Source organism: Mobula hypostoma, chromosome 1, assembly GCF_963921235.1.
Source record: "Mobula hypostoma chromosome 1, sMobHyp1.1, whole genome shotgun sequence".
In the NCBI taxonomy this organism is placed as follows: Eukaryota; Metazoa; Chordata; class Chondrichthyes; order Myliobatiformes; family Myliobatidae; genus Mobula; species Mobula hypostoma.
The window spans coordinates 105,449,650-105,467,217 of NC_086097.1; the positions used below are offsets into that span (position 1 = coordinate 105,449,650).

Below are 17,568 nucleotides of genomic sequence, written 5' to 3' on the forward strand. Positions count from 1 at the left end.
GAGAGGGGGGAGGAGGGGGGGGAGTGGAGAGGGGGGAGGAGGGGGGAGAGGAGAGGGGGGAGGAGGGGGGAGAGGAGAGGGGGGAGGAGGGGGGGGGGAGGGGGGGGGGGGGGGGGGGGGGAGGGGGAGGGGGGAGGAGGGGGGGGAGGGGGGGGGGAGGGGGAGGGGGGAGGGGGAGGGGGGGGGGGGGGGGGGGAGGGGGGGGGGGGGGAGGGGGAGGGGGAGGGGGGAGGGGGGGAGGGGGAGGGGGAGGGGGGAGGGGGGGGGGGGGAGGGGGAGGGGGGGGGGGGGGAGGGGGAGGGGGGGGGGGGAGGGGGGGGGAGGGGGAGGGGGAGGGGGGGGAGGGGGAGGGGGGGGGGGGGAGGGGGAGGGGGGAGGGGGGAGAGGGAGGGGGGAGGGGGGAGGGGGAGGGGGGAGGGGGGAGAGGGAGGGGGGAGGGGGGGGGGGGGGGAGGGAGGGGGAGGGGGGAGGGGAGGGGGGAGGGGGGGGGGGGAGGGGGGAGGGGGGGGGGGGGGGGGGGGGGGGGGGGGGGGGGGGGGGGGGGGGGGGGGGGGGAGGGGGGGGGGAGGGGGGGGGGGGGGGGGGGAGGGGGGAGGGGGGAGGGGGGGGAGGGGGGGGGGAGGGGGGAGGGGGGGGGGGGGGGGAGGGGGGGGGGGAGGGAGGGGGGAGGGGGGAGGGGGGAGGGGGGAGGGAGGGGGGGGGGGGGGAGGGGGGAGGGGGGGGGGGAGAGGGGGGGGGGGAGGGGGGAGGGGGGGGGGGAGGGGGAGAGAGGGGGAGGAGGGGGGGAGGGGGGGAGGAGGGGGGGAGAGGGGGGAGGGGGGAGGGGGGGAGGAGGGGGGGGGAGGAGGGGGGAGGAGGGGGAGGAGGGGGGGAGGGGGAGGGAGGGGGGGGGAGGGGGGGGGGAGGGAGGGGGGGGGGGGGGGGAGGGGGGGGGGGGGGGGGGGGAGAGGAGGGGGGAGGGGGGAGAGGAGGGGGGAGGGGGGAGAGGGGGAGGGGGGGGGGAGGGAGGGGGGAGGGGGGGGGGGGGGGGGGAGGGGGAGGGGGAGGAGGGGAGGGGGAGGGGGGAGGGGGGAGGGGGGGGGGGGGGGGGGGGGGGGGGGGGGGGGGGGGGGGGGGGGGGGGGGGAGGGGGGAGGGGGAGGAGAGGGGGAGGAGGGGGGAGAGAGGGGGAGGAGGGGGGAGAGGGGGGGGAGGAGAGGGGGAGGAGGGGGGAGAGGAGGGGGGAGGAGGGGGGAGAGGGGGGAGGGGGGGGGGGGGGGGGAGGGGGGGAGGGGGGGGGAGGGGGGAGGGGGGAGGGGGGAGGGGGGAGGAGGGGGGAGGAGGGGGGGAGGGGGGAGAGGGAGGGGGGAGGGGGGGAGAGGAGGGGGAGGGGGGAGAGGAGGGGGGAGGGGGGAGAGGAGGGGGGGGGGGGGAGAGGAGGGGGGGGGGGGGGGGGGGAGGGGGGGGGAGAGGAGGGGGGGGGGGGAGAGGAGGGGGGAGAGGAGGGGGGGGGGGGGGGGAGAGGAGGGGGGGGGGGGAGGAGGGGGGGGGGGGGAGGGGAGGGGAGGGGGGGAGGGGAGGGGAGAGGGGAGAGGGGGGAGGGGAGAGGGGGGGAGGGGAGAGGGGGGGAGGGGAGAGGGGAGAGGGGGGAGGGGGGAGGGGAGAGGGGGGAGGGGGGGGGGGGAGGGGGGAGGGGGGAGGGGGGAGGGGAGGAGGGGAGGAGGGGGGAGGGGGGAGGGGAGGAGGGGGGAGGGGGGAGGGGAGGAGGGGGAGGGGGGGGGGGAGGAGGGGGGAGGGGAGGAGGGGGGAGGGGAGGAGGGGGAGGGGAGGAGGGGGAGGGGAGGAGGGGGAGGGGAGGGGAGGAGGGGAGGGGAGGAGGGGAGGGGAGGGGGGAGGAGGGGGAGGAGGGGAGGAGGGGAGGAGGGAGGAGGGGGAGGAGGGAGGAGGGGGAGGGGGGAGGGAGGAGGAGGGGGGAGGGAGGAGGAGGGGGGGAGGGGGAGGGGAGGAGGAGGGGGGAGGGAGGAGGAGGGGGGAGGGGGTGGGGGGAGGGGGGAGGGGGTGGGGGGGAGGGGGGAGGGGGTGGGGGGGAGGAGGGGGGAGGAGGAGGAGAGGGGAGGGAGGAGGAGGAGAGGGAGGGAGGAGGAGGAGGGGAGGGAGGGGGAGGAGGAGGGGAGGGAGGGGGAGGAGGAGGGGAGGGAGGGGGAGGAGGAGGGGAGGGAGGGTGGGGGAGGAGGAGGGGAGGGAGGGAGGGAGGGGGAGGAGGAGGGGAGGGAGGGAGGGGGAGGAGGAGGGGAGGGAGGGAGGGGGAGGAGGAGGGGGGAGGGGAGAGGGGGAGGGGGAGGGGGAGGGGGAGGCCCGAACACCTACGCTCTGTCCGCCAGAGAAAGCAGATTCTCCCAGTGGCCACATATTTTAATTCCACATCTCATTCCCACTCTGACATGTCTATCCACGGCCTCCTCTACTGTAAAGATGAAGCCACACTCAGGTTGGAGGAACAACACCTTACATTCCGTCTCGGTAGTCTACAACCTGATGGCATGAACATTGACTTCTCTAACTTCTGCTAATGCCCCACCTCTCCCTCGTACCCCATCCGTTATTTATTTATACACATACATTCTTTTTCTCTCCTTTTTCTCCCTCTGTCCCTTTCACTATACCCCTTGCCCATCCTCTGGGTTCCCCCCCCCCCGGCCCCCTTTTCTTTCTCCCTCGGCCTCCTGTCCCATGATCCTCTCATATCCCTTTTGCCAATCAACTGTCCAGCTCTTGGCTCTATCCCTTCCCCTGCTGTCTTCTCCATCATTTTGGATCTCCCCCTCCCCCTCCCACTTTCAAATCTCTTACTAGCTCTTCTTTCAGTTAGTCCTGACAAAGGGTCTCGGCCCCGAAACATCGACTGTACCTCTTCCTAGAGATGCTGCCTGGCCTGCTGCGTTCACCAGCAACTTTGATGTGTGTTGCTTGAATTTCCAGCATCTGCAGAATTCCTCGTGTTTGCTATATTCTCCCATCATATTTGACCTACCAAAATGAAACACCTCACATTTATCTGGGTTGAACTCCATCTGCCACTTCTCAGCCCAGTTTTGCATCCTATCAATGTCCTGCTGTAACCTCTGACAGCCCTCCACACTATCCACAACACCTCCAACCGTTGTGTCATCAGCAAATTTACTAACCAATCCCTCCACTTCCTCATCCAGGTCATTTATAAAAATCACAAAGAGTAGGGGTCCCAGACAGCCCCAACTCTTATGTCAGAATGCTATTCAATGACTTTAGTTCAGTATTCAATACTGTGATCCCCTCCAAGCTGATCACTAAACTTCGCCAGCTTGGTATCAGCTCATCCCTCTGCAATTGGACCTTGGACTTTTTGACTAACACACCCCAATCAGTTAAGTTGGACAACCTCTCCTCCTCCACTCACCCTGAACACCGGCGTGCCTCAAGGCTGTGTGCTAAGCCCTCTTCTGTACTCCCTTTTCACCTATGACTGCGTTCCTGAACATGGTTCTAACTCCATAATCAAGTTCGCAGACGACACCATGGTGGTTGGCCTGATCAGAGGGGATGACGAGATGCCTACAGGGACGAGGTCTAGCACCTGGCTGCGTGGTGTGCCAACAACGACCTGGCCCTTATCACCCAGAAGACCAAGGAGATCATTGTGGACTTCAGGCATGCCAGGAGTCGCACTCACATCTCCATCTACATCAACGGAACTGTAGTGGAGTGTGTATCAAGCTTCAAATTCCTTGGTGTCCACATTTCTGAGGATCTCACCTGGTCCCTGAACTCCTCCATCCTGATCAAAAAGGTGCAACAGCGCCTTTATTTCCTGTGGAGCATCAAGAAAGCTCACCTCTGTCCCAGGATACTGACAGACTTTTACCGCTGTACAATTGAGAGCATACTCACCAATTGCATCTCAGTGTGGTATGACAATTGTCCCGTATCGGACCGCAAAGTACTCCAATGTGTGGTGAAAACTGCCCAGTGGATTATCGGCACCCAATTGCCCACCATTGAGAACATCTACCATAAACTCTGCCTGGGCAAGGCAAAAAGCATTATCAGTAGACAATAGGTGTAGGAGTAGGCCATTCGGCCCTTCAAGCCAGCACCACCATTCACTGTGATCATGGCTGATCATCCACAATCCGTATCTAGTTCCTGCCTTATCCCCATAACCTTTGATTCCGCTATCTTTAAGAGTTCTATCCATCTCTTTCTTGAAAGCATCCAGAGACTTGGGCTCCACTGCCTCCTGGGGTAGAGCATTCCACAAATCCACCACTCTCTGGGTGAAGAAGTTTTTCCTCAACTCCGTTCTAAATGGCCTACCCCGTATTCTTAAACTGTGGCCTCTGGTTCTGGACTCACCCATCAGCGGGAATATGCTTCCTGCCTCCAGTGTGTCCAATCCTTTAATAGCCTTATATGTTTCAATCAGATCCCCTCCCATCCTTCTAAATTCCAGTGTATACAAGCCCAGTCTCTCCAATCTTTCAACATATGACAGTCCCGCCATCCCGGGAATTAACCTTGTGAACCTACGCTGCACTTCCTCAATAGCAAGAATGTCCTTCCTCAAATTTGGAGACCAAAACTGCACACAATGCTCCAGGATGCATCTCACTTTTTACTCTCATCCCATACGGTAGGCACTACAGGAGCCTCCGCTCCCGCACCAGCAGGCACAGGAAGGGCTTCTTCCCTGAGTCTGTGACCCTGCTGAACCTCACATCACAGCGCTAAGCAGTATTGCACCCATATTGTACTGAGACATTTGGAGAATGCATTGTGATACTTTGCCCAGTACGGTATCCCCTCTTTAAGATCACCAATACAGGGACCTCAATACGGAAAATGTTTTCTGGGGTATCGATTGATCCTACAGCTGAACTGATTTTTGGCACTGAGGGTATCAAGATCAGTGCAAACCGGGTCTCAGTACTTTTATATTTGTGTGCTGTAGCACTGTTTATTCGCATTTATTTTGTAAATAACACTATTCTTTGCATTTCTGGTTAGATGCTAACTGCATTTCATTGGTTTTGTATCTATACTCGGCACAATGACAATAAAGTTGAATCTAATCTAATGTATTTTTCAAGATCATAGTCAGCCCTTCTCCAGCTTTCCCCTCCATTCAGGTTGATGTGGCACTTCCTCAGGTGTCTTGATACTGTCTTTGAACCACTTTTGCTGCCCTGCAGGAGTGCACTTTACATCCTTGAGTTGGCTGAACAGGAGTATTTCGGGGAGGCAGGAGTCAGGCATACGGATGATGTGGCTGGCCCATCGCAATGGGTGTTGAGTCACGATTATAGAAACATAGAAACATAGAAAATAGGTGCAGGAGTAGGCCATTCGGCCCTTCGAGCCTGCACCGCCATTTATTATGATCATGGCTGATCATCCAACTCAGAACCCAGTCTTCCCTCCATACCCCCGACCCCTGTAGCCACAAGGCTATGGCTATGGAATTAATGCTGGAGTTAGTGTGCATGTTTTTCCAGCTAACTCTCAGAATCTTTCGGAGGCATTTTTGGTGATAGGTTTCTAGGGATTTTACATGCCTGCTGTACGTTGTCAAGTACTCCATTTCATATAGCAAGAAGGGGAGGCTGGGGTGATATACTGCGTCCGGTGCTCCCGATGCAACCTTCTATATATTGGCGAGACTCGACGCAGACTGGGAGATCGTTTTGCTGAACATCTATGCTCTTTCCGCCAGAGAAAGCAGGATCTCCCAGTGGCCACACATTTTAATTCCACATCCAATTCCCATGCTGATATGTCTATCCGCGGCCTGCTCTACTGTAAAGATGAAGCCACACTCAGGTTGGAGGAACAACACCTTATATTCCGTCTGGGTAGCCTCCAACCTGATGGCATGAACATTGACTTCTCTAACTTCCTTTAATGCCCCACCTCACCCTCGTACCCCATCCGTTATTTATTTTTATACACACATTCTTTCTCTCTCTGTCCCGCTGACTATACCCCTTGCCCATCCTCTGGGATTTCCCCCCCTCCCCTCCCCCTTTTTCCTTCTCCCTGGGCCTCCTGTCCCATGATCCTCTCATATCCCTTTTGCTAATCAACTGTCCAGCTCTTGGCTCCATCCCTCCCCCTCCTGTCTTCTCCTATCATTTTGGATCTCCCCCTCCCCCTCCCCCTCCCACTTTCAAATCTCTTACTAGCTCTTCTTTCAGTTAGTCCTGACAAAGGGTCTCGGCCTGAAACGTCGACTGTACCTCTTCCTAGAGATGCTGCCTGACCTGCTGCATTCACCAGCAACTTTAATGTGTGTTGCTTGAAATTACAGCTTCTGCAGATTTCCTCGTGTTTGCGTCTGATTAATCAGATTTGTATGAGCCTGGTTCTGGAGTCACTGTAGGTTGTATAGTTTCTGATTTTGGAATCACCGCAGGCTGAACAGTTTCCAATTCTAAAATCACCACAGGGTGGAATGTTTCCCAATCTGTAATCACAATCGGGTGAACAGTGTCTCATTCTGTAATCAGCGTCGTGTAAACAGTTTCCCATTCCGTAATCTCCATAGGTTGCATAGTTTTCCATTCTGTAATCACCACAGAGTAAACAGTTTCCCATTCTGTAATCTCCCTAGGTTGTACAGTTTCCCATTTTGTAATCACCACAGAGCGAACAGCTTCCCATTCTGTTGTCAGCGGAGAGTGAACACTTTCCCATTCTGGAATGACGATACGGTGAACAGTTTCCCATCCTGAAATCACCAAAGAGTGAACAGTTCCCCATTCTATACTCACCATAGGTTGGAATGTTTCCCAATCTGTAATCACATTAGGGTGAACAGATTCCGATTCTGTAATCACCGTAGGGTGAAGTTTCCCATTCTGTAATCATCATCGAGTGAACACTTTCCCATTCTGTAATCACCACAGATTCTGTAATCAACATAGGTTGTATAGTTTCCCATTTGGTAATCACCAGAGGGTGTATAACTTCCAATTCTGTAATCACAGTACTGTGAACGGTTTCCCATTCTGTAATCACCAAAGGGTGTATTGTTTCCCACTCTGTAATCACTATAGGGAGAGGAGTTTCCCATTCTGTCATGACCATAGTGTGAACATTTTCTCATTCTGTAATCACCATAGGTTGTTTTGTTTCCCAATCTGTAATCACCAGAAGGTGAATATTTTCCCATTATGTAATCACCATAAGGTGCACAATTTCCCATTCTGTAATCACCATAGTGTGAACAGTTTCCCTTTCTGCAATCTCCAAAGGATGAAATGTTTCCCATATATAACCATATAACAATTACAGCACGGAAACAGGCCATCTCAGCCCTTCTAGTCTGTGCCAGACTCTTACCCTATCCTATTCCCACCGACCTACACTCGGCCCATAACCCTCCATTCCTTTCCTGTCCATATAGCTGTCCAATTTAACTTTAAACAACAACATAGAACCTGCCTCAACCACTTCTGCTGGAAGCTCGTTCCACACAGCTACCACTCTCTGAGTAAAGAAGTTCCCCCTCATGTTACCCCTAAACTTTTGTCCTCTAATTCTCAACCCATGCCCTCTTGTTTGAATCTTCCCCACACTCAATGGAAAAGGTCTAACCACGTCAACTCTATCAATCCCCCTCATAATTTTAAACGCCTCTATCAAGCATCCCCTCAACTTTCTATGCTCCAAAGAATAAAGACCTAGTTTGTTCAACCTTTCTCTGCAACCTAGGAGATGAAACCCAGGCAACATTTTAGTAAACTTTAGTAAAGGCTTGTCAGAAGGGCAGTGTTATGATAATTGTGGGGGATTTTAACATGTGAGTGGATTGGGAAAATCAGGTCAGCACTAGATCTCAAGAGAGAGAATTTGTAGAATGTCTGCAAGATGTCTTTTTAGAACAGCTTGTTGTTGAGCCCACTAGGGGATCAGCTGTACTGGATTGGGTATTGTGTAATGAACTGTAGGTGATTAGAGAGATTAAGGTGAAGGAACCCTTAGGAGGCAGTGATTATAACATGATTGAGTTCACTGTGACATTTGAAAAAGAGAAGCCGAAATCCGATGTGTCGGTATTTCAGTGGAGTAAAGGAAATTACAGTGGCATGAGAGAGGAACTGGCCAAAGTTGACTGGAAGGGACACTGGCAGGAAAGACGGCAGAGCAGCAGTGGCTGGAGTTTATGCAAGAAGTTAGGAAGGTGCAAGACAGGCATGTTCCAGAAAAGAAGAAATTTTCGAATGGAAAAAGGATGCAACCGTGGTTGACAAGAGAAGTCAAAGCCGAAGTTAAAGCAAAGGAGAGGGCATACAAGGAAGCAAAGATTAGTGGGAAGACAGAGGATTGGGAAGTTTTTAAAACCTTACAAAAGGAAACTAAGAAGGTCATTAAGAGAGAAAAGATTAACTATGAAAGGACGCTAGCAAATAATATCAAAGAGGATACTAAAAGCTTTTTCAAGTATATAAAGAGTAAAAGTCAGGTGAGAGTAGATATAGGACCGATAGAAAATGATGCTGGAGAAATTGTAATGGGAGATAAGGAGATGGCAGAGGAACTGAATGAGTATTTTGCATCAGTCTTCACTGAGGAAGACATCAGCAGTATACCGGACACTCAAGGGTGGCAGGGAAGAGAAGTGTGCGCAGTCACAATTATGACAGAGAAAGTACTCAGGAAGCTGAATAGTCTAAAGGTCGATAAATCACCCAGACCAGATGGAATGCACCCGCGTGTTCTGAAGGAAGTAGCTGTGGAGATTGCGGAGGCATTAGTGATGATCTTTCCAAAGTCAATAGATTCTGGCATGGTTCTGGAGGACTGGAAGATTGCAAATGTCACTCCGCTATTTAAGAAGGGGGCAAGGAAGCAAAAAGGGAATTATAGACCTGTTAGCCTGACATTGGTGGTTGGGAAGTTGTTGGAGTTGATTGTCAAGGATGAGGTTACGGAGTACCTGGAGGCATATGACAAGATAGGCAGAACTCAGCATGGATTCCTTAAAGGAAAACCCTGCCTGACAAACCTATTACAATTTTTTGAGGAAATTACAAGTAGGCTAGACAATGGAGATGCGGTGGATGTTGTATATTTGGATTTTCAGAAGGCCTTTGACAAGGTGCCACACAGGAGGCTACTTAACAAGATAAGAGCCCATGGAATTACAGGAAAGTTACATACGTGGATAGAGTGTTGGCTTATTGGCAGGAAACAGAGAGTGGGAATAAAGGGATCCTATTCTGGTTGGCTGCCAGTTACCAGTGGTGTTCCACAGGGGTTCATGTTAGGGCCGCTTGTTTTTACATTGTACATCAACGATTTGGATTATGGAATAGATGGCTTTGTGGCTAAGTTTGCTGACAATACAAAGATAGGTGGAGGGGCCAGTAGTGCTGAGGAAACGGAGAGTCTGCAGAGAGACTTGGATAGATTGGAAGAATGGGCAGAGAAGTGGCAAATGAAGTACAATGTTGGAAAGTGTATGGTTATGCACTTTAGCAGAAGTAATAAACGGGCAGACTATTATTTAAATGGGGAAAGAATTCAAAGTTCTGAGATGCAACGGGACTTGGGAGTCCTTGTACAGGATACCCTTAAGGTTAACCTCCAGGTTGAGTCGGTACTGAAGAAAATGAATGCAATGTTGGCATTCATTTCTAGAGGAATAGAGTATAGGAGCAGGGATGTGATGTTGAGGCTCTATAAGGCACTGGTGAGACCTCACTTGGAGTACTGTGGGCAGTTTTGGTCTCCTTATTTAAGAAAGGATGTGCTGACGTTGGAGAGGGTACTCTTAGAACCCTTTTTAAACAATGGAACCACATGAGCAATACGCCAATCCTCCGGCACCATTCCCGTTTCTAATGACATTTGAAATATTTCTGTCAGAGCCCCTGTTATTTCTACAATAACTTCCCTCAAAGTCCTAGGGAGTATCTTTTCCGGACCCGGAGACTTATCCACTTTTATATTCCTTAAAAGTGCCAGTACTTCCTCTTCTTTAATTGTCATACTTTCCATAACTACCCTTCTTGTTTCCTTTACCTGACACAATTCAATATCCTTCTCCTTAGTGAATACTGAAGAAAAGAAATTGTTCAAAATCTCCCCCATCTCTTTTGGCTCCGCACATAGCCGTCCACTCTGATTCTCCAAGGCACCAATTTTATCCCTCACTATCCTTTTGCCACTAACATAACTGTAGAAACCCTTTGGATTTATTTTCACCCTACTTGCCAAAGTAGCCTCGTATCTTCTTTAAGCTTTTCTAATTCCTTTCTTAAGATTCTTTTTACATTCTTTATATTCCTTGAGTACTTCATTAACTCCAAGCTGACTATATTTATTGAAGATCTCTCTCTTTTTCTGAACCAAGTTTCTAATATCTCTTGAAAACCATGGCTCTCTCAAACTTTTAACCTTTCCTTTCAACCTAACAGGAACATAAAGATTCTGAACCCCCAAAATTTCGCCTTTAAATGACCTCCATTTCTCTGTTACATCCTTCCCATAAAACAAATTTTCCCAATCCACTCCTTCTAAATCCTTTTGCATCTCCTCAAAGTTAGCCTTTCTCCAATCAAAAATCTCATTCCTAGGTCCAGTCCTATCCTTCTCCATAATTACACTGAAACTAATCGTATTGTGATCACTGGACCCGAAGTGCTCCCCAACACATACCTCTGTCACCTGACCTATCTCATTCCCTAACAGGAGATCCAACACTGCCCCTTCTCCAGTTGGTACCTCTATGTATTGCTCCAAAAAACTATCCGGCACACCTCTTACCTCAAACCTTTCAGCACTTTTACAGAATGCGCTTCCCAGTCTATGTGTGGAAAATTAAAATATCCCACAATCACAACCTTGTGCTTACTACAAATATATGCTATCTCCTTACAAATTTGCAATCACCATAGGTTGTATAGTTTCCCATTCTGTAATCACCATAGAGTGAACAGCTTCCCATTCTGTAATCACCATTGAATGAACAGGTTCCCATTCTGTAATCAACATAGGGTGTACAGTTTCACATTCTGTAATCAGCATTCAGTGAACAGTTTCCGGTTCTGTAATCACCGTGGACTGAACAGTTTCCAATTCTGTATTCACCATCAAGTGAACAGTTTCCCATTGTGTAATCAACAACTAGTGAACACTTTCCCATTTGCAATCAACATAGGTTGTATAGTTTCCCATTCCGTAACCAGAAAAATGTATACTGTTTCCCATTGTGTAATCCCCACAGTGTGAACAGTTTCCCATTGTGTAATCAAATATATAGGTTATGTAGTTTCCCATTCTATACTTACCATCGGGAGTATAGTTTCCAATACTGCAATCACCACAGAGTGCATAGTTTCCCATTCTGTAATCATCGTCGAGTGAACACTTTCCCATTCTGTAATCACCACAGTGTGAACAGTTTCCCATTATGTAATCACAAATATAGGTTATGTAGTTTCCCATTCTATACTCACCATCAGGAGTATAGTTTCCAATTCTGTAATCACCACAGAGTGTATAGTTTCCCATTCTGTAATCAGAAAAATGTATATAGTTTCCCACTGTGTAATCACCATAGTATGAACAGTTTCCCATTCTGTAATCATCGTCGAGTGAACACTTTCCCATTCTGTAATCACCACAGTGTGAACAGTTTCCCGTTATGTAATCACATATATAGGTTATGTAGTTTCCCATTCTATACTCACCATCGGGTGTATAGTTTCCCATTCTGTAATCCCCATAGAGTGAGCAGTTTCCCATTCTGTAATCCCCATAGAGTGAGCAGTTTCCCATTCTGTAAACATGATAGGGTGAAGAGTTTCCCATTCTGTAATCACCATAGGGTGAAGAGTTTCCCGTTCAGTAATCACAGAAGGGCATATAGTTTCCCATTCTGTAATCACTATAGAGTGAGGAGTTTCCCATTCTGTCATGACCACAGAGTGAACGGTTTCCCATTTTGTAATCACCATAGAGTGAACAGTTTCCCATTCTGTAATCAAAATGGAGTGAACAGTTTCCCATTCTGTAATCACCACAGAGCGAACAGGTTCCCATTCTGTCAACACCATAGGGTGAACAATTTCCCATTCTGTTATCACCATAGGGTGTACAGTTTCACATTCTGTAATCAGCATTGAGTGAACAGTTTCCCGTTCTGTAATTGCCATGGAGTGAACAGGTTATGTCGTTTTCCGTTCTGTATTCACCATAGAGTGAACACGTTTCCATTCTGTAATCACTATCGAATGAATAGGTTGCCATTCTGTAAACACCATAGGATGAAAAGTTTCCCATTCTGTAAACACCGTAGGGTGAAGAGTTTCCCATTCTGTAATCACTGTAGAGTGAACAGTTTCGCATACTGTAATCAGCAGAGCATGAACAATTTCCCATTCTGTAATAACCGTAGGGTTTGCAGTTTCCCATTTTGTAATCACTGTTGGCTTAACGGTTTCCCATTCTGTATTCACCGCAGGGTAAACAGTTTCCCATTCTGTAATCACCGCAGAGTGAACCGATAGCAATTCTGTAATCAGCACAGTGTGAACAGTTTCCCATTCTGTAATCATCATCGACTGAACACTTTCCCATTCTGAAATCAGCATAGGTTGTATAGTTTCCCATTCCGCAATCAGCAAAGTGTGAACAGTTTCCCATTCTACAATCATCTTCGAGTGAACACTTTCCCATTCTGTAATAAATATAGGTTATATTGTTTCCCATTCTGTAATCACCATAGGTTGTATAGTTTCCCAATCTGTAATCAACAGAAGGTGTATATTTTCCAATTCTGTAATCAAAATAGTGTGAGCAGTTTCCCATTCTGTAATCACCAAAGGGCATAATGTTTCCCATTCTGTAATCTCTATAGGGTGAGGAGTTTTCCATTCTGTAATGACCATAATGTGAACAGTTTACTGTTCTGTAATCACCATAGACTGAACAGTTTCCCATTATATGATCACCATAGAGTGTACAGTTTTCCATTCTGTAATCACTATGGAGTGAACAGTTTCCCATTCTGTAATTAGCGTAGTGTTTTCAGTGTCCCATTCTGTAATCACCATAGAGTGAGAAGTTTCCCATTCTGTATTCACCATTGGTTGAACAGTTTCCCATTCTGTGCTCACCGTAGAGTGAACCATTTCCCAATTACCATAGGGTGTTCAGTTTCCCATTCTGTAATCACCTTAGAGTGAACAGTTTGCCATTCTGTAGTCACCTGTAGTGAACAGCTTCACATTCTGTAATCACCTGAGAGTGAACAGTTTACCATTCTGTAATCAGAGCAGAGTGAACAGTTTCTCATTGTGTAATCAACATAGTATAAACAGTTTCCCATTCTGTAATTATCATCAAGTGAACACCTTCCCATTTTGGAATCACCACAGTGTGAACAGTTTCCCATTATGTTATCACATATAGATTCTGCAGTTTCCCATTCTATACTAAACATCTGGTGTATAGTTTCCCATTCTATAATCACCATACAGTGAACAGTTTCCCATTTTGTAATCACCATAGTGTATATAGTTTCCCATTCTGTAACCACCATCGTGTGTACAGTTTACCATTCTGTAATCACCAGAGACTGAACAGTTTCCCATTATATAATCAGCATAGAGGGAACAGTTTGCCATTCAGTAATCACCATAGAGTGAACACGTTTCCATTTTGTAATCACCATCGAATGAACAGGTTGCCAGTCTGTAAACACCATAGGGTGATGAGTTTCCCATCCTGTAATCACAGAAGGGCATATAGTTTCCCATTCTGTAATCAGCAGAGCGTGAACGATTTCCCATTCTGTAATCACGGTAGGGTTTGCAGTTTCCCAGTCTCTAATCACTGTCGGCTTAACAGTTTCCCATTCTCTATTCATATTAGGGTAAACTGTTTCCCATTCTGTAATCACTGAAAAGTGAACAGTTTCCCATTTTGTAATCACCGTAAAGTGAACCGATAGCAATTCTGTCATCAGCATAGTGTGAACAGTTTCCCATTCTGTAATCATCATCGACTGAACACTTTCCCATTCTGAAATCAGCATAGGTTGTATAGTTTCCCAATCTGTAATCACCAATAGGTGTATATTTTCCCATTCTGTAATCACAATAGTTGAACAAATTCCAATTCTGTAATCACCAAAGGGCGTATTATTTCCCATTCTGTAATCACTGTAGGATGAGGAGTTTCCCATTCTGTCATGACTATAGTGTCAACAGTTTCCCATTCTGCAATCATCATCGAGTGAACACTTTCCCAATCTGTAATCACAACAGGTTGTATAGTTTCCCAATCTGTAATCACCAGAAGGTGAATATTTTCCCATTCTCTAATCACCATGGTTTGAACAGTTTCCCATTCTATACTCACCATAGTGTGAACAGTTTCCCATTCTGCAATCTCGATAGAGTGAACAGTTTCTCATTATATGTACACTATAGTTTGTTGAGTTTCCGATTTTGTAATCACCATAGGGTGAACAGTTTCCCATTCTGTTATCACTATAATTTGTATAGTTTCCGATTTTGTAATCACCATAGGGTGAACAGTTTCCCATTCTATTATCACCAAAGGTTGTTTAGTTTCCCATTCGGTAATCACCATAGAGTGTACAGTTTCCCATTCTGTAATCACTATAGGTTGTATAGTTTCCCATTCTGTAATCACCGTGGAGTGAACAGTTTCCAATTCTGTATTCACCATAAAGTGAGCAGTTTCCCATTCTGTATTCGCCATAGATCGAACAGTTTCCCATTCTGTAATCACGGTCGGGTGAACAGTTTCCCATTCTGTAATCACCGTAAAGTGAACCGATAGCAATTCTGTAATCAACATAGTGTGAACAGTTTTCCCATTGTGTAATCACCATAGTGTGAGCAGTTTCCCATTCTACAATCATCATCGAGTGAACACTCTCCCATTCTGTAATCAATATAGATTATATAGTATCCCATTCTGTAATCACCATAGGTTGTATAGTTTCCCAATTGTGTAATCAACAGAAACTGTATATTTTCCAATTCTGTAATCACCACAGGGTGAGCAGATTCCCATTCTGTAATCACCAAAGGGCGTAATGTTTCCCATTCTGTAATCAATACAGGGCGAGGAGTTTTCCATTCTGTAATGACCATTATGTGAACAGTTTACCATTCTGTAATCACCATAGAGTGAACAGTTTCCCATTATATGATCACCATAGAGTACACAGTTTCCCATTGTGTAATCACTATAGAGTGAACAGTTTCCCATTCTGTGAATAGCATAGTGTTTTCTGTGTCCCATTCTGTTATCACCATAGTGTGTACAGTTTCCCATTCTGTGATCACCAACGTGTGTACAGTTTACCATTCTGTAATTACCGGAGATTGAACAGCTTCCCATTATATAATCAGCATAGAGGGAACAGTTTGCCATTCGGTAATCACCATCGAATGAACAGGTTGCCATTCTGTAAACACCATAGGATCAAAAGTTTCCCATTCTGTAAACAACATAGGGTGAAGAGTTTCCCATTCTGTAATCAGCGAGCATGAACAATTTCCAATTCTGTAATCATGGTAGGGTGAACAGTTTCCCATTCTGTAATCACCGTAGGGTTTGCAGTTTCCAATTCTGAAATCACTGTCGGCTTAACAGTTTCCCATTCTCTATTCGCCGTAGGGTAAACAGTTTCCCAGTCTGTAATCACCGAAGAGTGAACAGTTTCCCATTTTGTAATCACCATAGAGTGAACCCAGAGCAATTCTGTAATCAGCATAGTGTGAACAGTTTCCCATTGTGTAATCAACATAGAATGAACAGTTTCCCATTCTACAATCATCATCGAGTGAACACCTTCCCATTCTGCAATCAACATAGGTTGTACAGTTTCCCAATCTGTAATCACCAGGTGGATATTTTCCCATTCTGTAATCACCATAGGGTTCATAGTTTCTCATTCCGTAATCACCATAGTTTGAACAGTTTACCATTCCATAATCACTATAGTTTGTATAGTTTCCGATTTTGTAATCACCAAAGGGTGAACAGTTTCCCATTCTGAAATCACCATAGGTTGTATAGTTTCCCATTCGATTCTTACCATCGGGTGTACAGTTTCCCATTCTGTAATCACCATAGGGTGAACAGTTTCCAATTCTGTATTCACCATAGAGCGATCCCTGCGGAAAGTGGGGGGGGGGGGGAGAGGGAAAGATGTGCTTAGTGGTGTGATCCCGTTGGAGGTGGCGGAAGTTACGGAGAATAAAGGTGTAGCTATGGGCACACGTATGAGTCCTAGCTCTGCCTGCCTTTTTGTTGGCTTTGTGGAACGATCTATGTTCCGTACCTATTCTGGTATCTGTCCCCCACTTTTCCTTCACTACATCGACGACTGCATTGGCGCTGCTTCCTGCACGCATGCAGAGCTCGTTGACTTTATTAACTTTGCCTCCAACTTTCACCCTGCCCTTCATGACACCCTTGTCCATTCGTTCCCCCCCCCCCATCCCTCCCCACTGATCTCCCTCCTGGCACTTATCCTTGTAAGCAGAACAAGTGCTACACATGCCCTTACACTTCCTCCCTTACCACCATTCAGGTCCTCAGACAGTCCTTCCAGGTGAGGCGACACTTCACCTGTGAGTCGCCTGGGGTGATATACTGCGTCTGGTGCTCCCGATGTGGCCTTCTATATATTGGCGAGACCCGACGCAGACTGGGAGACTGCTTTGCTGAACACCTACGCTCTGTCCGCCAGAGAAAGCAGGATCTCCCAGTGGCCACACATTTTAATTCCACATCCCATTCCCATTCTGACATGTCTATCCACGGCCTCCTCTACTGTAAAATGAAGCCACTCTCAGGTTGGAGGAACAGCACCTTATATTCCGTCTGGGTAGCCTCTGTAATCGCCATCGAGTGAACACCTTCCCATTCTGCAATCAAAATAGGTTGTACAGTTTCCCAATCTGTAATCACCAGAAGCTGTATATTTCCCCATTCTGTAATCAGAATAGTGTGAACAGTTTCCAATTCTGTAATCACCAAAGGGCTTATTAATTCCCATTCTGTAATCACTATAGGGTTAGGAGTTTCCCATTCTGTCATGACCAGTGTCAGCAACACACATCAAAGTTGCTGGTGAACGCAGCAGGCCAGACAGCATCTCTAGGAAGAGGTACAGTCGACGTTTCAGGCCGAGACCCTTCGTCAGGACTCATGCTGACTTTGTCAGCATCTGCAGTGTTGCTTGAATTTCCAGCATCTGCTGTGTTGCTTGAATTTCCAGCATCTGCACGTTCACCAGCAACTTTGATGTGTGTTGCTTGAATTTCCAGCATCTGCATCCTGTTGTTTGCGTATGACCATAGTGTGAACAGTTTCCCATTCTGCAATCAACATAGGCTGTATAGTTTCCCATTCTGTAATCACAACAGGTTGTATAGTTTCCCAATCTGTAATCACCAGAAGGTGGATATTTTCCCATTCTCTAATCACCAGAGACTGAACAGTTTCCCATTATATAATCAGCATAGAGGGAACAGTTTGCCATTCGGTAATCACCATAGAG

The 17,568-nt window shown here is 48.4% G+C and overlaps 1 pseudogene; it reads right to left on the minus strand.

The window, feature by feature from the left end:
- Nucleotides 1–9: 9 nt before the first annotated feature.
- On the minus strand, nt 10–2,199 carry LOC134337872 (basic proline-rich protein-like; annotated as a pseudogene).
- Nucleotides 2,200–17,568: the final 15,369 nt, after the last annotated feature.